Source organism: Anabrus simplex, chromosome X (assembly GCF_040414725.1).
Source record: "Anabrus simplex isolate iqAnaSimp1 chromosome X, ASM4041472v1, whole genome shotgun sequence".
Classification (NCBI taxonomy): domain Eukaryota; kingdom Metazoa; phylum Arthropoda; class Insecta; order Orthoptera; family Tettigoniidae; genus Anabrus; species Anabrus simplex.
The window spans coordinates 178,896,224-178,912,260 of NC_090279.1; positions in this window are offsets into that span (position 1 = coordinate 178,896,224).

Sequence of the window (16,037 nt, forward strand, 5' to 3'; positions counted from 1 at the left end):
TTTCATATGTAAGTTGGAACTTCTTTCATGTCGGAGGCACTACTGGGGAGTGGTTGAGTGTCACGGGGAGAAGGCGGGTGTGGGGCCTTCTTTCTTTCTCCTTTCATTGGAGAAAACCACGATAGGAAGTTCCTCAAGCTGATCTACCACGGTTTTACTTTAACGCTGCTTGTATGGTGATTTCTTTTGTTAGATTCTTAATGGTTACCTAATAATTTTGTTTACTTGGTAACCACTAAGCTAAAAGTCTAAACAAAGACATCAACACTTGCGTGCTACAACCTGTGAAAGATCATTCCACGAGCGTCAAACTAGGTATGTATGAATCTACTTACCTGTAGTACAAGTATACAGTAAAAATTTTAATTTATTTTGCTAAACTGAGATCTGAGTTTTAATTTTCCTCTATGTAGATGAGGGGGACAGACGTCTCTTGTTTTAAGGGGTTGTCCCTTGTATCTCTAAAGTGCTCTATTGTCCCAGAAAATCGCATACGGGACGCATATTGCCCATGAATTTGTGAACCGTCTGGTATATTTTAAATTACCGTGTTTAAACTTTATTTATCACAAAGCTGTGATGCATATTCTCATTGTGTATAGTAATTGCTGTTTGTTTGGTTGGCACTAAATGTAACATACCAGTGAGTCGATCGTGTAGGATACAATGTATAAAAGGTATCTTATAATCCTGCATATTGAACATTCTTTATTGTGACACTTTATGTGTTGAATTGGGCCTCTTGATTTTAATAATAATAATAATAATAATAATAATAATAATAATAATAATAATAATAATAATAATAATAATAATAATGTTTGAGTCATAAGCCCATATACTGGTTTGATATAGGTCTGCATTCAACCCTATCCATTACTAACCATTTAATTTCTATGTCACTGCTGCATCCATCACTGCTCTAATATGCGTTCTATATTAATACTTTGGTCTACCCCTACTGTTCTCATCGCTTACACTTTCCTCATAATAATAATAATAATGATAGTAATAATATTAATAATAATAATATTAAAAATAATAATAAGTGAATTCTTTTTTTAGCAAGCCTCGGATCTATGAGAGTAATGGAGTCTCACTCCCATTTGCCAGGCGAGGGACTCCTTGGAAACAACTTGGCGAACGAAATGGAATTCGATGGGGAGCTATCAATATTAATGGGGCTTAGGGAAGAAAGAAGGCAGAACTGGCTGAGTCAGCAAAGAGGATGCATCTGAATGTGCTGGGAGTAAGTGATATTCGGGTAAGGGGAGATAATGAGGAAGAGATAGGAGATTATAAAGTGTACTTGACGGGTGTTAGAAAGGGAAGGGCAGAGTCTGGGGTAGGGCTCTTTATCAGGAATTTAATTTTTGTTAGGCACGTAAATGAGCGAATGATGTGGGTAGATTTGTCAGTTGGAGGAATTAGGACAATAATTGTGTCCGTGTATTCACCATGTGAGGTTGCAGATGAGAATGAAGTTGACAAGTTTTATGAAGCATTGAGTGACATCGTGGTCAGGGTCAACAGCAAGGACAGAATAGTGCTAATGGGCGATTTCAATGCGAGAGTTGGGAATAGAACTGAAGGATACGAAAGGGTGATTGGTAAATGTGGCGAAGATATGGAAGCTAATGGGAATGGGAAGCGTTTGCTGGACTTCTGTGCTAGTATGGGTTTAGCTGTTACGAATACATTCTTCAAGCATAAGGCTATTCACCGCTACACATGGGAGGCTAGGGGTACCAGATCCATAATAGACTATATCTTAACAGACTTTGAATTCAGGAAATCTTTTAGGAATGTACGAGTTTTCCGGGGATTTTTCGATGATACAGACCACTATCTGATCTGTAGTGAACTAAGTATCTCTAGGCCTAGGCTAGATAAAGTGAAATCTGTCTGCAAACGAATAAGGGTAGAAAATCTGCAGGACGAGGAAATGAGACATAAGTACATGGATATGATTAATGAGAAGTTTCGAACAGTAGACAGTAAGCAGGTTCAGGGTATAGAAAGTGAATGTATGGCATACAGGGATGCTCTAGTAGAAACAGCAAGGGAATGCCTAGGAACAACTGTGTGTAAAGATGGGAAAAGGCGAACATCTTGGTGGAATGATGAAGTGAGAGCAGCCTGTAAACGTAAAAAGAAGGCTTATCAGAAATGGCTCCAAACAAGGGCCGAGGCAGACAGGGATTTGTACGTAGACGAAAGAAACAGAGCGAAACAAATAGTTGTTGAATCCAAAAAGAAGTCATGGGAAGATTTTGGTAATAACCTGGAAAGGCTAGGTCAAGCAGCAGGGAAATCTTTCTGGACAGTAATAAAGAATCTTAGGTAGGGAGGGAAAAAGGAAATGAACAGTGTTTTGAGTAATTCAGGTGAACTCATAATAGATCCCAGGGAATCACTGGAGAGGTGGAGGGAATATTTTGAACATCTTCTCAATGTAAAAGAAAATCATCCTGGTGGTGTTGCAAACAGCCAAGCTCATGGGGAGGAGGAAAATGATGTTGGTGAAATTACGCTTGAAGAAGTGGAGAGGATGGTAAAAAAACTTCATTGTCATAAGGCAGCAGGAATAGATGAAATTAGACCTGAAATGGTGAAGTATAGTTGGCAGGCAGGGACGAAATGGCTTCATAGAGTAGTAAAATTAGCGTGGAGTGTTGGTAAGGTACCTTCAGATTGGACAAAAGCAGTAATTGCACCTATCTATAAGCAAGGGAACAGGAAGGAATGCAACAACTGTCGAGGTATCTCATTGATTAGTATACCAGGCAATGTATTCACTGGCATCTTGGAAGGGAGGGTGCGATCAGTCGTTGGGAGGAATATGGATGAAAACCAGTGTGGTTTCAGACTACAGAGAGGCTGTCAGGATCAGGTTTTCAGTATGCGGCAGGTAATTGAAAAATGCTACGAGAGGAATAGGCAGTTGTGTTTATGATTCGTAGATCTAGAGAAAGCATATGACAGGGTACCGAGGGAAAAGATGTTTTGTATACTGGGGTACTATGGAATTAAAGGTAGATTATCAAAATCAATCAAAGGCATTTATGGTGACAATTGGGCTTCAGTGAGAATTGATGGTTGAATGAGTTCTTGGTTCAGGGTACTTACAGGTGTTAGACAAGGCTGTAATCTTTCACCTTTGCTGTTCGTAGTTTACATGGATAATCTGCTGAAAGGTATAAAATGGCAGGGAGGGATTCACTTAGGTGGAAATGTAGGAAGCAGTTTGGCCTATGCTGACGACTTGGTCTTAATGGCAGACTGTGCCGAAAGCCTGCAGTCTAACATCTTGGAACTTGAAAGTAGGTGCAATGAGTATGGTATGAAAATAAGCCTCTCGAAGACTAAATTGATGTCAGTAGGTAGGAAATCCAACAAAATATAATGTCAGATTGGTGATACAAAGCTAGAACAGGTGGATAATTTCAAGTAATTAGGTTTATTTTCTCCCAGGATGATAATATAGTAGGTGAGATTGAATCAAGGTGTAGTAAAGCTAACGCAGTGAGCTCGCAGTTGCGATCAACAGTATTCTGTAGGAAGGAAGTCAGCTCCCAGACGAAACTATCTTTACATCGTTCTGTTTTCAGACCAACTTTGCTTTACGGGAGCGAAAGATGGGTGGACTCAGTTAGAAGTAACAGACATGAAAGTAGCAAGAATGATTGCTGGTGCAAACAGTTGTGAATGAGGAATGAGGAGATAAAGGCTAATTTAGGAATGAAGTCGATGGATGAAGCTATACGCATAAACCGGCTTCGATGGTGGGGTCATGTGAGGCGAATGGAGGAGGAAAGGTTACCTAGGAGAATAATGGACTCTTATGGAAGGTAAGAGAAGTAGAGGGAGACCAAGACGACGATGGTTAGACTCGGTTTCTAACGATTTAAAGATAAGAGGTATAGAACTAAATGAGGCCACAACACTAGTTGCAAATCGAGGATTGTGGCGACGTTAAGTAAATTCTCATAGGCTTGCAGACTGAACGCTGAAAGGCATAACAGTCTATAACAGTCTATAATGATGATGTATGTATGTATAAACAATTTGTCCTCTGAGTGAGGTTTGTAGCTCTTATTAATAAATTATAATCTTAAGTAGGGCTAATAATCTACCGATAGTTGATGTGTCCCGTGTTTTAATGCCTGTAATCTGGTTCCCATAATGTACTTGATTCTTTGTTTTTTGCAGGTTCCATAGAGGAGACAGAGCTGGGTGCCTGCATGCCTCTAAGCATTGGTGGCTATAATGTTTGTATACCATTCGTTATGCTTCCCATGCTTAGTTTTATGTGGCCGTACTATTCCGGCATGTGTTAAGACATCGTTGCACGTTACGTGTTGATGAGGAGTGGTGTGGTCTATACCGCGATTGTGGAATTCGTATTCGCTGAAATTTGATGCATCTATGCGTCAAAAACAGCAATATATGCAGTAATGCGTACTCTGCAAAATACTTCATTTCTCTCAATGTCTAAGGTAGGTTTTCCGAGTATCAGCTGCTGAAGCAGAATACTCTTAGCTGTTTTTCCTTATTGCATTATTTCTAGTGGTTACTGGTCTTCATACAACGATGAAATGAGGATATAGGTTATAGATCCAACATAGTGGCGGCTTCGGTGAGCTTGCATTACACTAAACAGGCTTGCCAACGTCGGCGCATTATCTACAGATACTGAAGGACACGGGAAGATGAACGGTAAAGGTACGTTATAACTACACATTACTGGTTTGGACAAAAAGGTTGGTCTGGACTGGTTAGATCCTGCTAATGACAAAACTATAGGAACAAAGAAAATTTTGGCATTATTTGGTTTCGGTTTATTTCTCTTTTAATTATCCTGTTGTGTATCGAGGAAGTATCTTTCTTATTCTGATGATGATGAAACTTGTTGTTCAAAGGGGCTTAACATCTAGGTCATCGGCCCCGTATTGTACGAATGTGAAGTAAGTGTAACATGTGGACCGAAAGTTACGCAAACTAAACAAATAGACATTAATTAGCTAAGTCGGCACTTGGCCAGCAAATGAGAAAGAGTTGCTACAATCAGATTACGTAACCTGGAGAATAAAAGAAAAAGCAGAGAACCCCTTTCTTCACGTTAATTTTACTTTGCTTGTCTGGCATTGCTACATACCACTCCAAGCAGACTTTATCAAAAACAATACACACCGCTGAGTGAACATCGACTTACTGCTGTTCTTATGTTGGCGCCCATCCCTAACTAATTGTCTTAACATAGAATACCTTTCACTTTTCTTAATTTTTTAACTGCCCATAAAAACTTACTCAAGTTTCCTCCACTATTCCACTGTTTCACTATCCATAGTAAATTTTTCGCTCATCATTTTGTCTACACAACTGCTGTGTTTTGGTGCCTAGAAACATTATCCTTAATTTCTCTGTTTCATTCCAATAGCCTATTAAATGCATGTCATAGGTAATGGAATTCGCACATGCAATGGTGTTTCGCACATTGTGGCCCTATTTACAGGCAGCAGGTTTCGAGTGCAAAAATAATAATTTTTGAAATCAATTATCCGAGTTTTAGTTTTGTATGTTGTTTAATAATGTTTGTTGCAGGTTCTTGAGAAGATGCGGAGGCTCTGTGTTTGCATGTCTCCGAGTGTCTGGAGCCATAACGTTATAATTCCATCGTTATGCTCCATATGCTTGGATATATGTAGATATAAAGCAGTGACTTGTGTTTGTTGACTTAACAGCTTGATACAGATTGACCATAGATTGTATATACTTTTCCTACTGCGAGAGTTTGTTGAAAATTCTGTGCCAAAACTGGACATTTTTTTACCTTCGATTCACTGGTATTTGCTTTCTAATAAACATAAACATCAAACTATCAGACCTATCTGCATACCTGCCAAACTACCCGATTTAGGCGGGGACTCCTGATTTTCGTCAGATTTTACCCCCTTCCGATTCGATTTTTCTATTATTTCTTCCGATTTTAGCTTATTTTTGGTGAACTTCAAACACTTGTTTTCATATCCCGCCATTTCAGCTTTGTACGTCAGTGGCCCCAAGTCCTTCGCTCATTGGTCGCTTTTAAATGAAATATCGACGTTTCTTATTACGAGAAACTCGAGCGAATGTGCGATGCTTACTGAAACCTGTATATCGCGACGTGTGAATCGATTGTCGATTTGTCGTTCTCGCGTGCTATATTCGTGTTCGTTCATATCAGTCTAGTCGATTCTAGAGACTAGTTGCTAGATTTGGAGCCTTATTTAAGTAATTCAGTGACAGAATTTCAAAGATAGCGACCAACGACTTTTCTAGAGGTTTTAGGAACCATTCGGAGACAGTTCTGGAGAAAAAATAATTTATTACTTGATGAACATAATATTGCGGTTGGCTTAATCGCTCGGGAATGTGATGTAATGTATTTATCTATGCCTTTGCTAAGTCATGGCATCTAAATGCATGACTGATTCAGACGTTTTTCGAAAAGCTTACCAGAGACCGATCATCTCACTCACATACTTCCTGTGAGGGTATAGAGATGTATAATTTTTAGCCTTGTAGTATCGTTTTTCGTTTCGGGTTTTGAGATGAGTGTTATATACCATAGTACTCCTGTATTGCGCAAGATATGTAGAATAAGCAGTTTCGACCTATGGTATCTCCTGATTTTGCATCAAAATCTGCTAGGTTTTGTAAAGTTGGCAGGTATGTATCTGTAATTGAAAATTCTACTTCGAATAAAGGCCCGGCAAACATACAATGATGACAGACATGCATGTTGCTATGAGCACTAGATATAGTTCTTAACAAAGCCTGCAGTACATGTGTTGTGAATGAGGTTAATATACACTGATGGGAAATTAAATCCGTACACCGAGAAATAGTTGCGCTAGGTAAACGAAATTTGTTAGCTGTGTTTACCGAAAGAATGACATCCATTGAAATTTTCGCGTTAGTCGTGTACCATTGCGTTACATTAGCAGCCGTAAATGTCATGGAAACAGTGGACAAATATGGCGCACAATTGCTTCAGGTGCAAGTACACAGAGTAGAGATCTAATAAATCGATATCGTCCGGCCGCAAGAAAAAAGAATCTCAAGATTAAATAATGGGCAAAATTTTTTTGAATGAAACCGATTCTTGACTACCTTGAGAAGAAAGAATTACGAGTTGAAGAGAAGCAGCACGACTTACGGAAGGATATAAAAGGGTCAACGCGTCGTTAATTACTAAAGTATTAATAGATAAACAGCAGTGAAGATTACATCTACAAAAATATCGGCAGAAAAGGCGTAGATTTGAAGGAAATATTCCTTACTGTAACACCTAAACTCAGAAACGAAAGGAAAGTTCAGCCAAGTTATACATTGCCGAAAGTAGTGCCCCCGTTTTGCCGGGCAGCTCAGCCGGTAAGCAAAAGTTCCCAGAGGCGGAACGTTCGCTTACAGGCGACGCTAAATTATAGGGGTCAGGGACAATCTAAGGACTGACGACAAATGAAAACACTAGAAAGAAATGGGTTTTAACATTTATTAAATAAAATATTAGCACTTTCCAGGTTCTAGAAATATTTTCAAAATCTTGAAATAAAATTAAATAATTCTTCCCTGCCGGAATTCTTCCGCAATTCTCCATTAATTTGAATTCTGTAAACAGACGAAATTAAGCCTTAATAAATCGTCCTAAGAAATTAAACAAATTATTATTTTGAGAAAAACCTATCTCAAAATCTCAAAATATGAATTATTTCTCCTTTTCTTGAATTATAATTTAAATTGACAATACTTAGCGGTTCATTTAAATTGTGAGTCAAATTTCTACGTCACACGAAAAATCCAATAACTCCCTTCTATTAATAAATATTATTTCAATTAATTATTTAAGCTTCAAATTATATAACAAAATTATTTTGAAATCAAGTATCTAACTCATTTGATTATTATTCTTACGTCAATTGTCCTAGTGTTGTGCACAACTCACAATAAAGGCTTAAAATTCTCGCATTATAGCGTTAAACATTTTACATTCTGTGAGCTTATTTCATTGACGCGATCCTTGCTTAAGAATTTTTTCTCAAAGCAAAGATCCTAATCTATCTTATTTCGTCATAAAATCACTTAAAGATTCATAATTGAGCCAAATATGCTCGCCACAAAACAACAAAATAAACGAAACTTTACGCGCTCAGCGTACACACAACATGACGAAATATAATTATAAATAAAATCAATCATTCATCCATCTCACATTCAAGCTTTGGTCCACGTTAATATTATTAAATAAATTTATCGAATCCTATCTTTTGATTTTTATTTTTAAATTTTATCTGAAACATGAGAACTTCTCTCGATGACCATATCAGACAAGGGTTACCATTACAAACGTCTGACGTGTGATTGTGACAGGATTACCACTTTTCCAATGAAATAAATTCCACAACGATGTTCCAGAATAATTTTGTAGTAGAAATCGTCACTAAAAATTCCATAGACTGCCTACAGTCACAGACAAATAAACATTCGCGCATACGGTCTATGAGTCACGATTACGTTATTTTTAATCCCTCATTATCACAAATTATTGACCAACATGTGCTGCACAAGAAGAAATTATGTTTAAAAACACACTCTCTTCCTTAATTGACTCATGTAATGGACACACAAATAAAATCCTATCTTAAGATCCATTTACAAGTCTCAAAAATTACCAATAACAGTAAATGCAAAATCTGTGGACATTCAAGCCACGACCAATATTCCAGGTCACATCTACTTCAAAATAGCACACATTAATCACTTATAAGCACAGCAATAATTACACTCATGACCTTTAAATATTCTATTAGACCGTAATAATGTCAATTATTATTATTATTATTATTATTATACGCGCGCGGTCGCGTCATCGCAGGCTATGGTTTAAGGAAATCATAGATGACTCTATTCTATTTCGGATCTATGGTAAACCACAAAACATCAAGGAAAAATCCTAAATTCACGGAACACGTCGATATTCTGTCCCAGATAAATCAAAAATTATTCCATCATTAATTTATAAATTGAAAATTATTATCGCGTGGGTCAAATATTTTTAACACTTCCCTAGACTTAACATGGGACAGTGAGAATATGTCACGAAGCATTCACTCACATAGAACAAATTATAGGTCCCAAATACACTCTCACACACATCAAATCTACCAACACCAGTGAAAGAAGAGTGAAATTTCTAACTACAAAGACTATTAGAAATGACTTTAAATATTCAAGCAAGGACTACGTCTACATAATTGTTACAACAGAGAAAAGAGAAGGTATAATTTAAAATCTTACCTGTAGTAGACTTGGCTTCTGGACTCGGCAGATGATCAATGAATATTTAACCAAACTCCATCTCTGATGTTATTCTCTCCCGGGCTGAATTATGCCTCACATTTTAAAGATACATGGCTGCAGCAGGCGAGGACTTAGGATAAACACACACTTCGTCGTAACGCTGAAGTTCCATTCTTCCAAACTATTTTTGGGTTGCTGGGGATCTTGCGTCTTCTGGTTGAAGCTGAAACTAAAAGATATGTCTTAGAAAAAATACTCCACACACACTCGATTCTTCAAGATGGCACAGTTTTACCTACTTTATAAATTCTCTTCAGGTTTATAAAACTAGAGAAATCTGAACTGCGGCGTTTCCGATATTTTTTGTCCCAAAATTTCCTCGGAAGCAGAAAATTTCTCGTCTTTCCTTAAATGAATCCTGGTAAGATTCCACGTCGAATACGTCGCTTCCAGTAACACATGTGCTCGAACAATTCTTCCCGTAGACAACTGAGCAAAGACCAAATGAGCACTGAGCGAATGCAAATGAGCAAAGAAAGCAAAAGAGCGCAAGGAGAGTAATTTCCTCAAATACATGGGTATTTATTCCTTCAAGACGTAGGTGTGTCTGTTAATTAATTTTTATTGGCTAAGACTTTGCGATCAGGCTAACCTTGCGGTCCAATTGGTTGAATATCATGACGTCAAAATCTCAAAGTATTGATCGCTTTTAATCTGGTCGAGTTCCTGTCCACGTGCCACCTTCTGCTGTCTTCAACAAGGCACAAAAAAAAAACCCAGACTCGTATGCACGGCACGGGAAAAACCTGTTCCCCTCGCTGGCTAGCAGACAATGCAGAGTTGAAATCACCTTCCTGGATGATAAATTTATGCATGGTTCCACACTAGAAATAAAATATTCTTCCCATGCAAACCAATAACCAATTCTCAAGGGTGCATATTTTCCCGTGGCTGAAAAAATGATTTGATGGGCAGATTAAATCATTATTATCTGGAAATATAATTAACATGTCCCTTGAAAATTTTGAAATACAGTTTTGTGTCACACTATTCCATAATTATTCCAGATGACGTTCCAGCACGTAGCCTACTATTGTCCAGTTCCAGCGCAGCACAAAGCAAGCGTAATTGGCTCATGGCGGAATTTTGTAACTCCTGACATTCTTTGCATACTTCCTCCGTCATATTGACCTGCGTTGAAGCATGAAGGTAGATCGGATCCTCATCTTCGTTCCATGACGTTTCCTCTTCCAAGATGACGTTTATTTGATTTACAGCAGATTGTTTAGGACAGTGATAACTCTTCAAATTTGAACCATTATGAACTCCTTCGTATGATTGATCAAGACTTTGTATGCGATAAGCATTGTTCCCATAGACTTTAATAATTTTGTACGGCCCAATAAATAATGGTGCAAACTTGGCATAAAATTTACTTGTGGTTTCTGAGGAAGCTGGTTTCTTGAGTAACACGAGCTCATGTAATTTTAATGGACGACGAAACTTCTTGTTTCTGACACGTCGTTGCCTTCTCTCAGCTTGTTCCTTTAGAGATTTAGCTGCCTTCTCAATATTCTCCTCCAGGGTAGGTTTTATATTTCCTGGGCATTGAATGATACTATCCCAAGGTCGGTAAGGTCGTCTGTCAAAATGAAGAACAACTGGAATCTGAGATGTTGCCTCGTGCACAGTGTTATTTAAGCATTCCATCATAATTGGTAATACATCTACCCATAACCAATGTGTATTTCCGCAGAAAATACGGCAGAATTTTGACAGTTCCTGCATTACTCTTTCAGCTGGATTGCTCGATGGATGGCGGACAGAGTTCAATATATGCTTAATGCCTAATTGTTCCATAGCTTGACGAAATTCAGCGGAGGTAAATTGTGATCCGTGATCAGTCAATATGGCTTTTGGCTTGCCCATGTGAGGTATCAGGTTGCGGATTATCCGACGGATTACAGATTTTGAATTCGCCTTTTGGATAGGATACAAGGCAATATACTTAGAAAATACGTCGATAGTGACTATTACATGTCGGTTTCCCCTCCTAGAGATCGGGACTGGTCCAAATAGGTCCATTGCAAATAACTGTTTAGGCCCTGTAGGTAATATGGGAATAGGACTATGCTGAAGCAGATGAGAGCTGGGTTTTACTCGCTGACAAGTATCACATGTGCGGACTACATTACGAACAATGGTTCGAAGTTTCTCCCAAGTGAATTTCTCTTGAATAGTGGCAACCGTCTTGTCAATACCACCATGACCTGTTATTCTGTGCGTATGCCAGATAAGGGATTCCTGTAATTTTGGAGGCACCACAACTCTAAGTTCAGATTTTGCAGAATCAATGAATTTAAATAATATTCCATCCAAATATTGGTAACGTGAAGCTTTCCTCTTATATCTTCTGTAATTAGGTTGTCCAGGTTTGATTCTCTTCTCCAAAAAGTCTATGATGTTTCTTAAATCTTTGTCTCTCTTCTGGGCTTGCCGAATATAACGTAATTTTCTTAAAAATTCGTGGTCCTCTGGAATTAATTCAATCTGATGGATTTCCTCAATATCGGCATTCGGGTTACGACTTAAACAGTCAGCTAACAAATTGCTTTTCCCAGTACAGTGCTCCAGTTTGATGTCAAATTGCTGGACAAACATCGTCCACCTGAATATTCGTTCAGATGCCATGGTAGTTTTCAACATGAACGTCAGAGCTTTGTGATCAGTCCTGATAATAATTTGATAACCATATATTATCTTCTGCCAGTATTTGAGAGCATATACTATTGACAACATCTCCAATTCAGTAACCGTGTAGTGCTTTTCGTGATTTCTCAATTTTCTGCTGACGAAGGCAAGATAAATTCTCCTTTCAGGGCTTCCTTATTTTCTTGGAATAGCACAGCTCCAATCCCAATACCTGACGCGTCTGTTTGTAAAATGAATGGTTTTCCAAAGTCTGGATATCCCAATTTGACGTTTTGTATCAGCATTTCCTAGGTCTTATTAAATGCTGTCTCACATTCATCATTCCATTTCCATCTGTTTCCCTTTTTTAGCATATCCTGTAAAGGTGCGACAGTCTGCGTAAAATTAGGGCAATGGTTGGCGAAAAAGTTGGCCATTCCTAAAAAATTGCCTTACATGTTTCACTCTTAAGGGCCTTGAAAATTTACTTATGGCTTCAATCTTGACCGGGTTAGGTCTGATTCCTTCACCATCTATTATATGTCCTAAAAATAGAATTTCAGTCTGACAAAATTTTGACTTGGCTAGATTTATGTGGAATCCTGTTCTAGAAAGATTCTCCAGCAATTTCTCCAGTTTAGATAAGTGATCTTCGAAGGTTTCACTGGTCAACAGTAAATCGTCAATGTACTTAGTCGTGAAGCTCTTTACTTCCTCCGTAAGACACCGATCCAATGCTCGGATAAGAGCGCTTCCTGCATTAGATATGCCAAAGGGCAATTTTCGGAAGACGTAGGTCTGTTGATTAAACATGAATCCAGTTAGGAGTCTAGATTTTTCCTCCAGGAGAATGTGATAGTATGAGGAAGTGAAGTCGACTGACGTAAAGAGATTCATCCCTCGAAATTTCCTTAGAACTTCCTTAATAGCAGGTGCCTGGTCTCTTTCAGGGATCAACTTCCGGTTTATCTCACGAGCGTCTAAACACAAACGAAGGGATCCATCTGGCTTGCTTACGATGACCAAAGAACTAAGAAAGGGTGTACTAGCTTTCATTATGATCCCATCCTTTTCCATGCCTTCGATTAATTTTTCCACTCTAGAATGGAATTTCTCCGGGATCGGGTATGGCTTCTTCTTGAAAGGAGTCCAGTCAGTTACCACCAATGAATATTGAAAATCTGGAATTTGTCCCGGTTTGTCATCAAACAAGTTCTTATATTTTAATAATAGATTTCGTAGTTGTTCCTTTTCCTTGTCATTTCCCTGAGCTGAATTCACCTTCTGATTTATAAGATCCAAGGGATGCGTTCTATTTTCGCCCTCTTCAATGATGTCATCCAGAACCTGATGAATTTCTTCTAAGGCCTCATGGTCTTCTTTCTCCCTCGATGGTAAGGCGCAATTTATGTGGAACACCTCTTGGTCGGTTACATCAACAGGATTCATGACTGTAATTTCTGAAAATTCCTCCAGACGAAATACTATTTGGTTGGAGTCCAAACTAATGTTTGCGTGGTATGATGTAAGAAAATCCATTCCAAGAATGATATTAAATTTAATATTTGTCATGGCCAAAAATATATTAGGGAACTTGGTGTTTCCGATTTCCACATCGAGAAATGTCTGCTGCTTGCAAGTTACAATTTTGTCAGGGATAATTCCTTTAATTTTAACATGTGAGACGGGAATGATGGGTATTTCATGCCTTTCTCTTAAGTCATTCATAAATGATGTTGATATTACACTAATAGTGGAGCCGGTGTCAACTAAGCATTTTACTCTCACGCCACAAATTTTAGCTAATATTATTGGTAATGTCCTTGCATCATTTCTACTAGTCTCAAGATTCTCTTCTAACAGATCATCAGATTTTATAACCCATGAATCAATCTGAACTACAATCCATTCCTTCGGGACCTCTGAATTACAAGAGTTAGGATTCGAACTATCATTTTCTAGTTGGATGGATGTTTTTTTTTTTAATAGCCCCTTGGCTATAATCTACCTCTTCATAGCGCTGGCGATTTTCTTCTTGCTTAGCCCTTTGGTATTCTAAGCTTTCCGCTCCTACTATATCTGGGTTCACGTCCTGGTCCTGAATTGCATGACGCCACTTGGATTTCTCCTGATTTTCCTTGCGTAATTCCTGGATGTATTTCTCTCTTCTTGTCTCCAGTTTCTTTTTCTTCCTCCCGTATAGTTAGTCTCGCTATTTCTTCTCCACCTTCCTCGAATATTTTCATAGGGTCTGCGTCGTACATTCCTTCGGTAATAATCTCTCTCCTCGTCACTTCTGTGTCCTGACCTAGGAGAACGGTCTCTCGATGACATTTCCTTTGTAGTTCGACCGCTAGGTTTCCCTTGGTTGAACGAAGCTCCACTGTCGGCTCGGACGACTGTAGTTTGTAACACCTGTTGATCTTGACCTAGATTACGCCTTGGTTGCTCTCTCGAAGTTAGGTCGAGCTGTCGGAGCACGGCTTCGGCCTGAATTGCGGTCTGCGCGTTCGAAGCAATCATTATACGTTGAATGTCCGCTGGAAGTTGCCTTATTATTACACGGACTACTTCAACTTCTGAGGGTGGCATATCAAGCTCCTTTAGTTTACGTAGCTGGGCTGAAAAATAATCGGCGTAGCGTGTGGGCGTAGAAGAAGCGTACCTCTTAGCGTAAAGTTCTGTTTTTAAATTATGCTGTAGGTCACTGTTCCAATATCTCTCCAGAAATGCCTTCTTGAACCCTTCAAAATCTTAAAATGAATATTTGAATGCTTCATACCAAGTTAATACTGAATTCTCTAAATAGCGTTCAGTTACCCTTAGTTGGCGTTCAGGAGGTATCTTGTTATCTCTGAAGTATTCCTGAAGTTCACGAATGAAGCTTTTAGGAGTAATGCCTTTAACGTTATTGAACTTCTTCGGTTGTTCCTCATGAAGTTTAATAATATTAACAATTTGAGTCTGACCTGAAACATTTGCCGAATTTATCCCACTACTGTCCTGATTTATGTAAGGGTTGGTGTTATTTAAGGGATTAGCCATGTCCACCACTTTTGGAGTCGAAGACGGGACTTCACCAGACGTCCGCTTCTCTAATCGACCTTGCCTTTCCAATAATGTAGAAGTGACAATATTATGCCTCTCGCCCTGAAGTTTAATTATCTTAAGCTCTTCAACAAGCTCCTTAATTCCGTCCTGAAGTTCACGCTTCGATGCTTCGGACTCAGCTTTTACTTCGCTAATTTCCTTGTCCATTTCAGTTTTTATTTCTTTGAGACCTGTCTGCGTCTCTTCGATAGTCTCATAGAAATATTCTAGCCTTTCTGACGTGGTTACTTGGGAAACTTTTATTTCTGCTATGACTCCCTTTTCCACTTGTTTAAAGTTTCGTAAAGGCCGGTAAACTTCTTACTCCATGCTGCCTTAGTCGCTGTAAGGTCGTCTGCATTATCCACAATTTTCTCCTCGATATTCTGAAAGTTTTTCTCCACCTCATTTTTGTATTTATCAAGCCCCTGTAGTACATCTGTCTGGACTTTAGCGAGTCTCTCACTAACTTCGTTCGACATCTCAGCTAACGAACTTGTAATACCCGCCTGTATTTCACCTTTAAAGTCTGAGAAATTCTGTTTTACTGCTACAAGTTCACTTTGAATGGATGCTATTTTCCCATTAAATAATTTCACGTCCATGTGCAGTTTATTAATGTTTTCGTCCGTCCTATTCTGTATTTCTTCCAAAGCACTTTTAAGATCGGATTTAAATTTATCCTGTCCCTCGTTCAGTTCTAATTTCAGTTTTTCATTATTCTCACTAAGATCCTGTTTCAATCGCTCCTGATTTTCACTAAGATCCTGTTTCAATCGCTCCTGATTTTCACTAAGATCCTGTTTCAATCGCTCCTGATTTTCATTAAATTCAGCACTAAGTTCCTGTTTTAACTCCTGTTTTAATTTTGCGCTATTTTCATTTAATTCAGCGCTAAGTTCCTGCTTTAGTTT